The 15,845-nt window shown below is 39.2% G+C and overlaps 1 protein-coding gene and 1 long non-coding RNA gene across 4 annotated transcripts in view; both read left to right on the top strand.

Moving 5' to 3' along the window:
* LOC111247576 (uncharacterized) overlaps positions 1-9,052 on the top strand; it is an 11,880-nt gene extending 2,828 nt beyond the window's left edge. The window contains exons 2-3 of one of the 2 annotated variants that reach the window (XR_002672163.2): positions 7,495-7,672; positions 8,439-9,052. This is a non-coding gene — a long non-coding RNA (uncharacterized LOC111247576). The remainder of the gene's footprint in view (positions 1-7,494; positions 7,673-8,438) is intronic. The other variant, XR_002672162.2, reaches the window with a different exon arrangement.
* Positions 9,053-13,320: 4,268 nt separating this feature from the next.
* LOC111246495 (uncharacterized) overlaps positions 13,321-15,845 on the top strand; it is a 49,297-nt gene continuing 46,772 nt past the window's right edge. Inside the window, exon 1 of one of the 2 annotated variants that reach the window (XM_086985081.1) lies at positions 13,321-13,608. The gene's annotated coding sequence lies outside the window, so the exon portion shown is untranslated. The remainder of the gene's footprint in view (positions 13,609-15,845) is intronic. The other variant, XM_022796185.2, reaches the window with a different exon arrangement.

Raw genomic sequence — 15,845 nt, forward strand, 5'->3', positions numbered from 1 at the left:
TATATATAATGTTCTCAGCTATATTGTGTCCAGCGCATTTCGATTGGACCAAATGGTATAGAAAATGCTAAATAGATATTGGAGCATTTACAGCATTAAGTAACGAAGAAAAAATCTTCAAGTAAAAAAGCTATTTTCCTACCTAGGGAATATTTTTTTTTGGAAAATATGGTTGAATATTTCATAGTCCCCGTATTGAGAACCGGTGCGCCGATATGTGCGCCCTTTGCATGTCTAGATTGAGAAGGAACCCTCGACGCAGATGGATTGCACCTTTTGAGTCGCAGAAAAGCAATTGGGACATGCGAAGCTTAAGGCAAGGATCAAAAGAGTACCTTGGAGAGCAAATGCCTGCTGTCATGAACCTTCCACCAGTTGAGTTTGCGGATGATAAAGGGTCCGATAGCCTAAGCACACCTACCACTATGGTCTCGTGGGAAGCCCTCGGCTCGAATACTACAACATCGTGAACAACTCGTACTCGCCGCATAATGCAATCACATTAAGTTAGACGGCAGAAGACGCGGATCTAGAGAAATAACGTGCATACAGTGCTTGAAAGACTCGATCCGATTTTTTGCCAGTTGCATCGGAAACCCTTGGTTCTGTTAGTGAGGAAATCGACAGTTCTATTGCAGATCTTCCTGCATGTATTGGGGTAAAGGCTGGGGAGTGCCGTAAAAGCGAATAGCACCGACAGCTGTTGCCATCAGCAGTTGTTGACAAAAAACATTGCCTTGAGAGTTACCATTGTCCAGCTCAGTCAAGTAACGGTTTTATTGTACAATTGTAGGCTTAACGGTAAAAGCAATAGAAACGTTTTAGGCACATGTCTATACCTCGTATTTGCAATTTTGTAAATAGCAAAACCAATACGAAGCGAGCTAGCAATAGGCAAGTGGAAATTATCGTTAGACGGAACTTACTTTAATTGTGTGAAAATGCAAAATCGTCCTAGCAATGAATATAGTGCAACCGGCCACAACGAATAGAATGTAACGTAAGATCTTCGTACTCTAATTATTAATTACGTAGCAGTAGTAATAATATATTCGTATTTCGTAAAATTTCGAGGGCGTCTGTCCGAGTAAAAGCTCTATCACGCTTGAAGCAGCGTGCGAAAGACTATCAAACAAACCAACTTCTTGGTGATAATATACTTCACAAGCAGGATTCCGCTGTCCTTCATAATAGATCATGCATTGGTAAAGTTCTGCTGCCTCTCACAATGATTTTTTTCAATCCAACAAGCGTTTGAGCTGTTATGCGTATCTATATCGATAGTATATTTCCGAAAATAATTTTGTACCGCCACATAATTCGATATCTCTTCGTGACCTATGTCGAGATGCGTACACCATGTTCTAACTAGCCACGATTACGAAGATCGTACTCAACATTGTGGGGTGTAAACAATCACACGCAGGAAACAAGATCGTTTAGAACGTAAAACGAGCATTTGCGCAAACTTTGTATCGGGGCTCTCGAGGGCCGCAGTTGTGAAAATAACTGCACATCCTAGACATCTATATAATACTAGAATATCTTGTTAGATTTCTTTCAACACGTCTATTCCCAAGGCATATCTCCGTCCCCGCGCTTATTCTCATGCATACGTCCGCTGGACTGCAACTGGACCGCTCGGATTTACATTTTTCAGGAAAAAGGATTATTCGAAGCACTGGCAATTTGAAATTCGGTCGGTAGATGTCCTTCTTACCCATGCATCTATACATTAGCCTGGACATTTTGTTAACCTAGGTGGTCTAATTGAGAAAGGGAATAATCCTAATCACCGAGGTCATTGTTCACTAAGTCATACAGGCAAAACTATGTGTCGTCAGGCTTTCCTCGCTCACTATCACCTCAGCCATTAATCTCATTTACGGCGATGGGCGGAGTAAAAAAATATGACTGTGCTAGTCGTGTGGCTTATTGAGCACTGTGAGATAGATTCTCTTCTAAAACTATTGGGTTTGCTCATATTCGTGTACCGCAGTTGGAGCTACGAAACTTAATACAAAGTTTAGGCTATTTTCCTATTAAAAAAAAACCTATTTGCTTATTAAAACGAGAGTACAGATATGTATTTTCAGGCCTAAAATTTTCTGAGATAACGTTATGTGGTCGGTATAACAAATTGCATGTGACCGGCGGAGGATGTTTAGCCATTATAACGTTTGCGCCTGCTATCAATGTATTTGATACGATTCGTGTAGCACTACTGATTGTTTTAACACCAACTTTCCTTTGGGCGTTACGATGTAGCATATGTCAATATTTCAATACGCAAGCGATATTAGCTCTACACCTACCGCGCCTTCGAACTATAGACCTTCGAAGGTTCGAACTATAGAGCGCCCAATGTTTTTCTGTATATTTCTGATACATTTCTGTATATTATATATTATCGTTAATCATACATATATATCGAACGTGTTGTTTATATAACTGTTCGAATTGTGTCATTGTCTCTTGATGAACGAGACATCGAGGAAGACGTCGATCAATTGCTTAAAGACCCCGTATCAATACCGCCATCAATGCCGGATTCCCTTGCTTTCATCGGAAGTAAACACCACTGACAATGGCATCGGAAAGTAAATAATCCATCAGAAGTGGGTCTGAGTAGCCTTCAGTATTGGTATGAGCTACCGTCTGCATGTCTGTAAATGTCCAGGGAGGGTATTTTTTTCTCAACATGGCAATAAAGAAAATTCTACCGACGGCCACACACAAATGGTCAGGGGTAAAATATAGACGTTCCGTCTTTGGCAAGGTGCATTTTGCCCGTTTTTTTTTTTAATTTCTGGCCAATTTCACAATAAAGATTACTATCTAGACGTACTTTCGAACGACGACAGCTTGCACAAATGAAGAGGACAAAAGGTATGAATGCTAGCGGTACAAATATGAGTTCAGATCGTATGAACTGAATATAAATGCAAAAAAGTCATTGCTCTAAATCTCGAAAAAACAATGACGTATATAGCAACTAAGACCCTTTAGTGTTTTAGAAAGGTACTACACTGTAGCGCCCATTGGTATAAACGATCCAAAATAGAGCACAAAGTTCAATCAAAACTATCCGATTCTTCAAGTTGTACCATTTCTGCAAGACGATGTTATGATAACAACAAATTGTTAACGAAACTTGTCACTGCAACCATTAGATACGAATTTAGTTATAGGTATATCTTAGACCCTATGCACATGTACAAGATGGATAGCTCAACGACAACTAGACTTCAAGGAGATAGGCAATGGAACAGCACAAACGTCTATTATTTTGTCAACGTATTAATAGGATTATATCGTTGAACGAGCTGCAAACAAGTCTTTGACCAGCGAATGGCGCCACGCAGACGCTTGTTCCCGACGCTTCGCGTTTCTCGAAGCCGCGTTTTTCAAACTGTTTCTTTATTGAAGCGTGACAGCTCCTAGCAACTTCATAACCTGACTCTGCCCTCTTCTCTTGTTCCAATAACAACGCAGACGTTGTTGTCGTTCGTTCGAATAACTTTAACTGACGTCTCATAAGTTGCACGATATCACCAATTCGACCAACTTGATGCTATGTCTCAGCTGCATAATGAACTGAAGTGTACAGCGTATTATGAAAAGAGATTTTTTAAACTGTTTCATTTGAGCCACATTTAGAAAGAAAGCCTCTTGGTGTATACGTAGTTCATTTCAAGATATTTTGTTACCCGGGTATAGGGTAGTCTAAAAGTGCCCAGTTTATTAAGTGTCCCTGAAATGAAAAACAGAAGCGACTTTTTGGGCGTGTTTTTTTTTAAGGCGACGTTAGTCCAGTCCAGATGGCTTAAGCGGCACTATTCATGGGGACTAATGTCCACCAAGTGTCCCTTCAGGGACTGCCAGCGTAACTTTATGCATCTTTTGTACTTCTGAACGACGGTCCTGCATTATTCGCTGTTACTTCACGATTATAGTGTTTTAAGCTACGGACTATTTTTAGCGTTAGTTTCTAGACCTTGCTTTCCAAATTGTTAAACACGGAACTATAGAGGGAATCGGGACAACTGTTCAGTGTCGTCGTCGTCGTCGCACATCTAGGCCAGGTGGCCTGGGACTGTTCGTTTGCGTCGCGATATGTTTTTATTTCGAGAAATAAAACAATATGCCACGATGTACCTCGCCATCGACGAAGGCTGCCATCCTATTATAATTTTTAAAGGAAACAGGACCAGCGAGAGTTTGCTCCATAAGTCACATCACACAGTGACTTTTTTTAAATAATATGGTTCCTTGCTCTTGGGTTCTTGGAGCCTCAGATGTGATAACTTCATTTATTCGCATAGCCATTTAGTTGACACTTGCGGAGTGTAACTGAAAGTAGGTTTCTATAAAGAATCAATGCGGATAATTGACAAAAGATGGAGCCCATTTTACCCCAGCCCAGCCCAACCTGCCAGAGTTGTTAACGTCCATATTTTGACACAGCGCCATCTCTGAAAATAACATCACCTACGCCCCCTATGCGATAAATTGAGTTCACTAACATACAGTTTACATGGAAAAAATAAATCGACAAGAGAAAACTGAGAGTCCCGGACTCGACGGTACTTTCGCTTCATTTCGATTGGACAATTATTATTATTACTCTTGCTTCGATTCTCGACTTAAAGTTCGTAACGATTTCTGATTTTAGACTAAATTTCAGACTTGCAGTTATGGTGTAAACAGAAATAAATATATTAATCGATAGCTATAGGCGAAAAAAGCAAATACCGACTTGTAATACATTTAGCTATCCGCAGCGTCGCGTAACTGCTCGCTGCCGTTTACTACCACGTAAACGGTCCCTAAATGAAGGAAGTAAACTACCCGAGATACACGGATTGTATGCGCGTACATACTCGCACTATATTCCATCTGTACGTGTATTTCTTAATCAGCCCATAAGTGAATAACAGGGTAGGTTGCATTGCGCCAGACCCTACCTCAATGGACTTTTTCTTTCGAGGTTATGTGAAGGACCAAGTTCTTGGGCGATATTCGAGATACACGTGAAAGCACACGTTGCCAATACATGTAAGGAGATCAGTAGCTACAAAGGTGTGCGCTTTAATGAGTGTCTGAGCATCACGAACCGTTTGCGGCTGCGTTGAGTGTCTATAGGTCTAAATAGTGAGTGTTCTGACACCATTGTCATGGACAAACGGATCTAGAAAAATTTCATCATAATGATTATATTCATATTAATTATATCCATTATTGTATATAAATAACCATTAGCGTTCCTATTTCCGTCATCCCTTTACTAGGTTTTGTTATTCCCCTTTTCTACCCTATCAATCGTTCGCTAGAGTATCTGTGGCGTAAATTACTATCTACGATTCCAGATAGAATTTTTTGATTTATTGGCCTGACCATTAATTTTGTCTGCCTTGTAGAAGATCAGGACATGTTATGGCAACAATGACCTTTTGTTATCCGAAGGCAAAACCTGGCCCGATCTACGAATGAGCTGTTTCATCAATTGTCGCTTTAAATTAGTTTCGAAGAACGCTTCAGCGCGTCCAAATGTACTGCTAAAACAAATAGAAATTAGCAAACATGTATAACATGAGATAATCCTTATCTTAACAGTTCAGCCATCCGTGCAAATCAGCGTTATAAACAAAGCTTACGTGTTGCGCGAACTTCTTGTTTCGGAAACGTGTCCTCCTGCGAACTCGCGTCAAAGTTGGAAGGCTCACCTTTAATGTTGCTCAATCAGGAGCTTGGAGTTGTATATTTTAGAGCCAGACACTGGAAAAGGTCCTGTGTAAAGAGGTATAGCTCATTCGAAATGAATGTTTACTTATACGGCCGATGAAATTGGAACGAATCCCGATAAAACAACTTTAAAATGTATAGTTCTCTCTGTTTAACGAACTCAGGCTTGCATTCTAACGGACGATAACTATGGCTGATACCTAAAAACGCTTCTATTGAAAGAACTTATGCTTGTTGTCCTTTTCGCTGTGTCATGGGTATTTGAAGCGTAAATGCTTTTCTATAGATTACATTTTAGAAAAAGGAAACCTATTCTGTAGATTTAAAAATTAAACATTTCTTCGGGGTTCTTCAAGTTGGCATCTAATATAAGCTTAGAGGGCTAAGAACTAGTCGAAAGTTGTAAGATCCGTGCAAATACAAGCTTCAATAAACTTGTTTAATTCCGAGTGAATTGCTGAGCCATTGTATATTTACTCGAAGTTAAAAAATATGTACAGACTATTGTTGCTATAACTTTTATACGTTTAAAACCAATTATTTGACTTACAGATGTTCTTGTAAATAATACGGTACAATTCAGTGATTTAATTAGCACTATAATACTGAAGATGTTTATTTCTCAACAAAAATATATGCGATATTGAATTGACCAATTGGTGAGTAAAGTATAATTCGTCGTCCTTCTGTACAGTTAAGGCATTCCGCTAGAACGAGTGGGCCAAGTAGTAAACAAAGTTCGGTCACTTGTTGTAAGTTACTGCTTTCGGCTATGAGCCCATGAAAGCTGGTTACTTGAGCTACATAAGGAAAATATTATTATATTTATATTAAAAAATAGATTACGTAAATCTATCTAGCTGTCTCAGCTCACGAAGCTGAACTGAAAAATATAGCAACCATTTACCTGCCTAAAAGGAGATGCGGAGAACATCACTAGAGTGAAGAAATTTTGAAGTATGCTTAAAAAATCCTAGTCGATCAAATACACCCCCGTAATCATGGCCAATGCCAATGATCGTGGTACACTCCATTCAACGGATTATGCAAAGTTTGAATAAACCTTCTGTACACGCTAGAATACAATCATCGCTCAGGCATACGATCGATGTAGACAACCTAATCCTTAGCAATACGCGATTAGGCCTAAACTGCTAACGAACTGCTATTCGATGCTAAACGATTTATTTGTTTCGCTTTCGAACGTCAAACCCAGAAGATAGACGTGTCGGTAACCCCACTAGTTCCTTTAAAGCCCAAGTGGATCAATACGCTGCGAGAGTTTATAAGCAAAAGGTGTGTATATACAATGAAGAAGCCGCGCCAAACTGGTCGCATATACATGGATACAATCATGGGGCCAATTAGTTATCATACGCAACATGTGGTCCAAGAAGTACCCAGGGTACTAGTGAGCTCGTTATTTTCGAGACCTCATATAGCGAGATTTTATACTTTTTTACCATGGGCGCCAAGAATACAAGAATGGCTGGAGGATGTATCTTCGTTTCAACAAACAAATACATATAACAGCTGAATAAAATACTTAACTTTCGATCAACGATTAGCGCACCCTTTGCAAATCTCTGCATCGTTAGCTAGGGCCATTACACGATCTTTGAACGTATTTGGAACGAGTTAAGGTTTCCTATATATGCTATTTGTTTTCTATTCCTAAATTCGAGCTTCTTCGAAAGTAAGTTCCAGGTATGATAAGTTCTAATTGGCTATATTTGATCCCTTGTTCAGAAAAGCATGCTCCCGGTGCTTGGGCCCCGTCATCGAACGTCGGTGAAACGCGTTTAACTAGACAAATGTATACGCTATTCTGAGGCTGAGTCCACACGTGCATGCAACGATTATATCGTATATAACTTCATCGCTAGAGCAAAATGCAAAGACCTCACAGACGCCAAAAAACAGCCAGGTATATTTTGATTAAATATATATAGTTTGATAGAACATAGCTTCGAGCAATTCGCTGCGCATGGAGCTGCTGCCGATGCTATCCTGTATGAAGCTATGTTGTGCGCTGGCAGGGAACTGCTGTTGTTGTAGGGTGTTTCAGCCATAATAATTTCAGGCGGAGCGAGCAGATTGTTAGTAAAAAAAAAGGATTTTATATAAAAACATCAGCCTTAAAGGAAAGGTGTAGGAGCGTTGTTTGTGCAGAATGAAAAAGATATGGCTAAAATGTGCGTTTAAGATCCCGTTTCCCTACAAAAAAAGATTCAAAGTTGTAGCAGTTAAAACATCTCTGATCGTTACCACAAGTGCCGCGAGCTTGTCCATAATGTATGCTCTCCCACCTTTTTCGCTAGAAGTTGCCGTTTTAGAAATACATGCAACAAACCAATTCCACAAGTATTCTTATATGTGAGCATAACGCCTTTTTGCGCTGATGCTTGTCAGTGATACATGTTTTTATTGTAGGTAGGTAGGTAGGTAGGTAGGTAGGTAGGTAGGTAGGTAGGTAGGTAGGTAGGTAGGTAGGTAGGTAGGTAGGTAGGTAGGGAAGTAACAGATAAACCGACACAAGGAATAGTCCAATGAGGACGGCAAGGTCTAAGATAGCTCAACGAACTGCATTCTGTTTTTGTGTATTGGAAGACCATGTACATTACGAAACTGTTCATGGGGCCAGTGGTGTTATGGTTCTGATGATCTGCAATGAAAACATCATTTCTACTTAGTGTTCCAGAGGAATAACTAATAAACGCCGAGATAGTCTTCCGAACGTCGTCTTGCTTTTCATCCCTTTACCAGGTCTCCGCGAAGTCAGAAGGTCTTCTCGACATGCCCAAACCCTTCTTCGTATCGCTCGTTCGGCCGAAGTCAAATATGGAGTGGCAGATGAACAGTAAATAGAAAGACAACAAATTACGACGACTGGCGCATATAGGTGTCGGTCGCTGTCAATAGAAGCCAACCGCAGCCCTAAAGAAACTGTGCCTTTACTATCGGCGCAGCTTCAATTTTTATGCCCTATAAGTTTAAATAAATAAACAGGTCTGAAGTAATTATGTAGAGCATATAGGTCAACTTGTTTGCGTGAGGTTTCTCTGATGTGAGATTCTTTTTTCTTATTGGAAAACGCATCACTTGAACAAAAACAAAATTCTTAACCCCTATTAAATCGTTGTAGCGTTTCAACGCATCGACCAGATTAGTGTAGCTGCATTATCATTAGAAATCATAATCACTTCTATTGGCAAACTTCAGTTTGAACACTTAACGGTATGTTTTGGAGGTAAATAAAAAAAGGACTGAAAGAAGAGTGCGATATAGGGAGTAAACAAAAAGTGCGTTTTTGGTAGGATGTAAAGAAATATATGGCTTAAATTATATGGCTGATATATTGTTAGCTTATTAAATAATTTGATAATAAGAATTTGAACTAATCTATTCCATTTTAGAAAGAGTAACTTACTGTCCATATTTACCCGACACGCTTTAGCCATTATGAGGTGATTTTTATAAAAAAAAAAAAGTCAAATATCCCGAAATGATAACAGTTTTTTTCCTGGTTAAATTGAATACAAAGTCTAATTAGTTTTAGACTTTGTAATTGTACCTTTTGTACTATAATATTTTTCTTTACTGGACTCGTATATTTACTGAGTATACAAATTTAAATATGGTCTGTTTTGTACATCCTCTTTTATTGTCGATCTATGATAAAATAATTCCATTCAGTTTTTAAAAATCAGTGCCTAGGCTTATCAGTAGGATTTAAGGAAAAAGGATTCAACTAATCTCACATCTGCATTTGGTGCAGGTTGCGAATTGTGACAACAAGTTGCAGGTACTTACATTTTCCAAAATATCTCGTTTCGGTACGGCGATCTGTTCAGAATAATCTGAACTGATAATCATAAAGAGATATAAGACATGTAACAGTATAATACTTAAGAAACAGGAAAAACAGGATAATCATAGACAAAAACGTTTCCATTTTTAGAATGGGACACATATTAGTTGATATACGTGACGTTGTAAACAGACGTGTCCCACAAAGCGTACCTTTCCATGTATAACAATAAATTTTACATGATGATAAAATTTCCTGACACCAGTCGAAGAAATATAATCAAGACAAAGTTGAAAATGCGTAGGGCTCATGTAACACTTCAACAGTTCCTATCAAAGTAAACGTACGTGCGCTAATAGCAGTGGCCACGTGATAGTGTACACGTACGCCAAAAATCTACAAAAACATAACTTTTCTATGCATGAGTAAGGCTGTGCCGCTGTATCGCGATGAATCCATTTCGTCAGTGTCGCTTTTGGTGTCTCATCTATGCACGATACGTCCAGTGCTGTACCTGTTTAATGATGACCCCCTTTATGGAGCATCGATACTGGGTTCACGGAGGTTCGATTCGTTGTCGTCGTGCATGTAGCGGTTTAGGGTAGTACGGCTATATTACAATACCAGAGCACCGTCCACTAGCAGAAGGGAAAAGTTCACCAATTTTAAAACAGAACTTAGTTTCGCGCCGCTCGCATATTCAAAGCATCTGAAATACGATTGAAATATCTGTTATATACATATTAAGTTGTCGAAAGGTTATTGACTCTTCTGTTATGGCCTCACTAAGAGAACTGTCTGTAGGATTGCGTAATTGGCGTTGGTATTATTTGAAAGTTGGTATCGGATAGTAGTAAATGCGCTAACACTATTGAATCTTCTTTCACAGTTCAGAAAAACAAGTGCCTGAAGAGAAGTAAAAATTCGCGATATTTTTGCATTTTACTACGATAGAGTTACGAGAACGGTTCAGGCCCGTGAAAAATTTGCATTTTTCAAAGAAACAGGCCAAAAATGATTTTGTTGCTCTTCGATTTCGAAATTTGGATAATTTCGATGTGGAAAATGCTTCTTGCAGTGGTCGACCTATTAAGAAATACACCTATAAAGTTACTGCAAAAGCTAGATAAGAAACAGCTTTGAGCTGTTTGATGTGCTGGCTATGGAAAAGCCTTCGGGTCCCACGCGATTAACTCAGTCTACTCGATCATATTTCCATCTGCGAAACTCTACTGAAAGGCGACGAAATCGGGCCATTTTTTAAGCGGTAAATCACGAGTGATGAATAATAGATTGCATATAACAATAATGGACACATAAAAAAAATTAAAAAATGTACTTTACAATCTGTGGCGTCAAGTACAGATTGGCGCCAAAGGAGGTGATTCTATGCGTTCGATGGAATTAGATAAACATCGTGCATTATGAGTTACTGCCGCATGGTAAAATGACCAGCCGGACTTCTACTGTCAATAACCATAAGACATTGAAAAAAACCGACCAGAACCTAACGAGTAAAAAAGGGGTGGTCTTCCATCACAGCAATATGAACCAACATGCATCTTTAGCTATCTGGCAAAAGTTGAGAGAGTACAAATGGAAAATGTTAATGGAACCTCCGTGCAGCGCGGATCAGCGTCAGACTATCACCATCTGTTTCAGTTTTTGCACAGCTTCCTTAATGGAATTCACTTAGTTTTAATAGTGGAACATAAAAGTAACTTGTCACAATTTTTTCGGCAAAAAGCCACAGAGTTATACAATGGTGGAACTATGGGGTTTTTAGAAAGATGGCAGAAGGTCATGAATTCAAATGACGCATATTTAGTTTAGTGTTATTATTTTAAAATGTAACAAAAAATATTTCTTTGAATATTGGTGTAAAAAATACCAACAACCCTATATATATATATATATATATATATATATATATAAACGTCCTATCGGTGCCATAAGTAAAAGTAATAAAAAGCGTTGTGCCATTTATCATTTACAAATTGTTGACAGCCTTTGGGAAGCAGCTGGGGAGGTATCGTGATAAAAAAAATTGAATTATAATATTTTATTGTATATTAGATGTGTTCTTATATTAAATTATATATATATATATATATATATATAGGATATTAGATAATCACATCTGCCGTATATCGATGTATATTCGAAAGATCTGGCAGCACATATCGATTCTCTTTATTAAACGGCATCGTTTGAGCCTGGTGCCGTCTATTGAAACGGTGTGCAAGTTGTTCTTAGGGTACATGACACGCGTCTACTCTGGATTCAGTTCACCGTAGAGATGAATTCGTAAAACTTCGAGAAATCCCAAATTGAGCCGACAAGGCGCTGATTTTTAAGGCTGTCTCTAAACATATTAGGCTGTTATGAAGCTTATGAAACTAACAGTTTAACGCAAGTGTTTACTAATTTCGTCTGCTAATGGCGCGTGATGATTCAGTCCATTAAATAGCTTCGCACAGGTGAATATGTAAATACCTTGGAACAATCTACGCATGTATCGAACGGAGATAATGGGAAAACGTGCATTCTACTTAAAAACGTTTGATAGGTGAACTGGGTAAAGATGAGGCACCAAAAATTGCGCTCCGCGATATGCACAAAGCTGAGTTCAAATATGGCCATGTGATTATTCGTTTAATATTTATGCTTCTACCAAGACCGCTGAGGAACTAGAGCCTTAGGGGTGAGGCTGTATTTGAAAGGAGGCTACTAGATACTAGTAGATGCTTTAATGGACATTCGTGTTCATCGTGGCATTGACCGGCTTTATTACATTTAAAGTTGCAGAATGAAAACTACTTCTAGAATTGATACGATGTGCTGTTCTACGGCGGACCCTACTGATTTTGTTGCATATGAAAGACTTCTAGTAATCTGTAAAGCCTATCAAGAAATTTTTCAACAAAACGTGTTGATATTTATGTGCAGTTAGATCAGTTTGCAATGGATCGGTGAAATAGTCGACAAGGAGCCTCGTCTCGGCGGCCAGTTCTTTTAACAAGTTTTTTTTTTACTTAGCATGTCTAAAGTTACGATAATTTAGATTTGTTCTAAACAAACAGATGATGCGGAGCCATAAATGTCTTTATTTAGTTCGATTATAAGTCTGTCCACTTTATATCTACCCCCCACCGACTTTTCTTTAAAGTCGACATTTCGAGATTTTTACAGCTTTGAATTATAAAAGCAAACGTAGATAACCTACACTCTGAAACGACAATTGAAACTAAAATAGTTTCAGACTGTTGCCAGCGGTTTCCGAAAAGTGACAAAAAGTGTCTACTTCGATCTGGTAAGTTGTTGTTATTATTATTATCACTATCGGTGGTACTGATTCGACACTACTCGTGCCTTTCTTGGGAATCTTGCTATCAATAGAACAACTTGGTCTTTCGATTCTCCTATATAATTGTTTAGAAAATAGCTAACATGCATCGATTGGTGCCAAGCGACATCACCTGATTGGCCTTGGCTGAATTCTTTTGGTTAATTGGTAGTTGTTTCTTCTTTCGTACCTATTGACGAATACAAATGTCACAACTAATACCACTATTTTAATTACCGCAATAATAACCTCTTCGGTTTCTTTAGGCTTGGAGGCGTCCTATTACTTTCGAAAAGGGAATTAAACCGTTGAATGATTCTGTGTGTTGAGGGTGTCCCTCCTCCACATAGGCTGTCTCTCCCCCAACGTTAAGCAGCTCGTTCCTTCTCGCAAAGGCCCATACCCTCTCCACCTAAGTTGACCGTAACACGTGCGGCGCGCCAGGGATGCTGTGATCTCTGCAGACATAGTGCAACCATAAAGGTGTACAAACCTCACAGCATTACAGTTGTTGAGTATTGGAGAGGTAAAGGCCGTCGGCAGGTGATCTGAGCCTCTCTAGTGCAAAATTACACCCAAGGATATAGTACCTCTATAGCCATCTACTCTACATACTACTCTAATGGATATGGAAGGCAACTTACTTATACGATAACTGCACGTCAAAGCAACTCAACGGGATTATATTTAGCGTTGGTTGAAAAAGGTAGGTAAGGAATCACTTATTCTGATGACAGCCTGACCATAAACGAAGTTGCTGGAGGTTTTTCGTGCCGAATTGCTATTACGTTATTTTACTACTACTAAACTAAACGGCAAAAACTAATTTAGTAAGGAGGATTTCTGTTCTTTCGTTTAGACTCGCTGATGGGAAAAATCTGAAACGATCCGAGGCGGGAAGGCTACCTGTGCAGAGTCATGTGGCCTGAATGTCCACGTGCTCGACATTATTATTACTATTAATATCAAAATAGTATTATTAATATAGCTGTTTAACCAAGGAGATATATCGGTATCATAGATAGCGTGGTGATCTGCTGTGTCAATACTTCTTTGTGACGTTTGCATATTGTCGGCACATTTTGTTCTCTTCGGAAAGTTTTGCGAGGTATATTTTACACTGGTGGAACGCCTTCGGCCACTTACTTTTTGTTAGCTTTCAAAATCGTTTCGAATCGAGGTAAGAGGTTGAACAGAGTGATGGCTCGAAGGCCTAAGGCGCTAGATTCGATCCGCAGCAGGACGCTGAGTGCCTTTCTGAAATTATTAGGGTATTATTATTCAGTTATTATCCAATGAAGTAAACTGACCTTCCTACCTGTGGAGAATGAATCTTGGCGGATTAATACGCATGTGTGTATCGTGTCAGGTCGATGCATATACAGTTTCGCGCTTCTAATCTTCCATACGCTCACAGTTGGGTTTTATGTACCCGTGGAGGGACCGCTGGCTCTAACGGGAACGCTAGTCCTATTCAGTGAAGCTATTGTTATTGTTTCGCCCAGATTATGAAATATAGGCCTTACCTTAGACTCCAAAGAGGACTTTGTGGAAGGCAGGAACAATTTATTTCGAATTGATCCAATGTGGAAGAATTGTGAAAACGTTCTGCGTATGGTATGTACTGTATAGCTAAAATGTACAAAATTGATTTTATAATGAGTTTTTTTTGGGAAAAGGGCTTAAAAAGATTTTCATGTCAAGCCAAGTGTCTTCTCTAGGTCTAAGACGCTATTTCTAAGCTTAGAAAACCTATTTTGAACAGCAATTTCAATTAGAGAACAATTGTCGTCCACATAATATTAATCTTGGCTTCCTAATTTCAATGCAAAACGAATAATAAGCACCAGAAATTTTATTTTCCCATTTCTAGAGTTCGGACTCAAGGTAACACTTGTGACCCGCACCAAACCATGACTGAGTTCAGAGGTCTGTAAAGCAAAAAAGGCGTGTCAGCGATATACTTCCAGCATGAACAAAGAGGTCGTTGGAAGAACTTTTTCTACGCAACAACCTGATATATCCATATTGAACCTTTAATGCATATCCTTTTGTTGTATTAAAAACGTATCTGGCAGTGAGTACACACCTCTAACAATGACTATAATAGACACACATGTTAAATGCAGGAAACCTCTTGCTTACAGTGTTTATTAAAACATCTAATCTACATCGATGTATAAATGATTAGGGGTTTTGTCGATAATTTCAGCTTAGTTAGCTTGTCTTATAGGACCTATACACAACGATCAGAAACAATTTCAGAGTTGAATCCGAGCTAAATGATTAGCTTGCTCAGTGCTTCCATCCTACCATACGTGCCGCACGAGGTCGGCGGTTGTCAGTAAATTCCCGAATTTCCAACATTAACCGCTTACCTAGCTACTTATGTATGTACATACAGATGATTGCTACTATCACCCCGCCTGTTATCATGTTGACAACGTGCCGACACAATCCTGCCAGCGTAGAATAATCAGCAAATGAGTTCTTAGTATCGTATCCGCAGAAGTGGGCGACGCAGTAGCTGTCGCGGACCATAGGACCGCAGAACATTTCCGGTATTCTCTCGCCTAGCCTGCACAGTTCGAGCCCATAACTGTCCCAGGGGTAGCCTGCCCTTTGTAAAATGGCATTTCCAACGAAATATGGTTCCTGTGGTGTGCGAGACTGCACAGATGAGGTTCTTCTGGGTGGTCTTATTTAATTTTTCATTCGAAATAATTTTTTCCCTTGTGAATTTTTCGAGGCAGAACATTTTAGATGTTAACGTGGTCCTTCGACTTCGGCGAGCATTAGCGTCCTCGGCGTGTGGTTCAATACGCAAATGGGCACGGGAAGATAAAGCTGTGTAGGATATGTTGGCTTGCCGTAAGCCTTCGAAGATAGTTCGTCGAAGTTTGATGGACCAAGTAATAGCAAAGAGAACGATTCGACGAATGA

Source organism: Varroa destructor, unplaced genomic scaffold (assembly GCF_002443255.2).
Source record: "Varroa destructor unplaced genomic scaffold, Vdes_3.0 BEIS01000003.1, whole genome shotgun sequence".
In the NCBI taxonomy this organism is placed as follows: Eukaryota; Metazoa; Arthropoda; class Arachnida; order Mesostigmata; family Varroidae; genus Varroa; species Varroa destructor.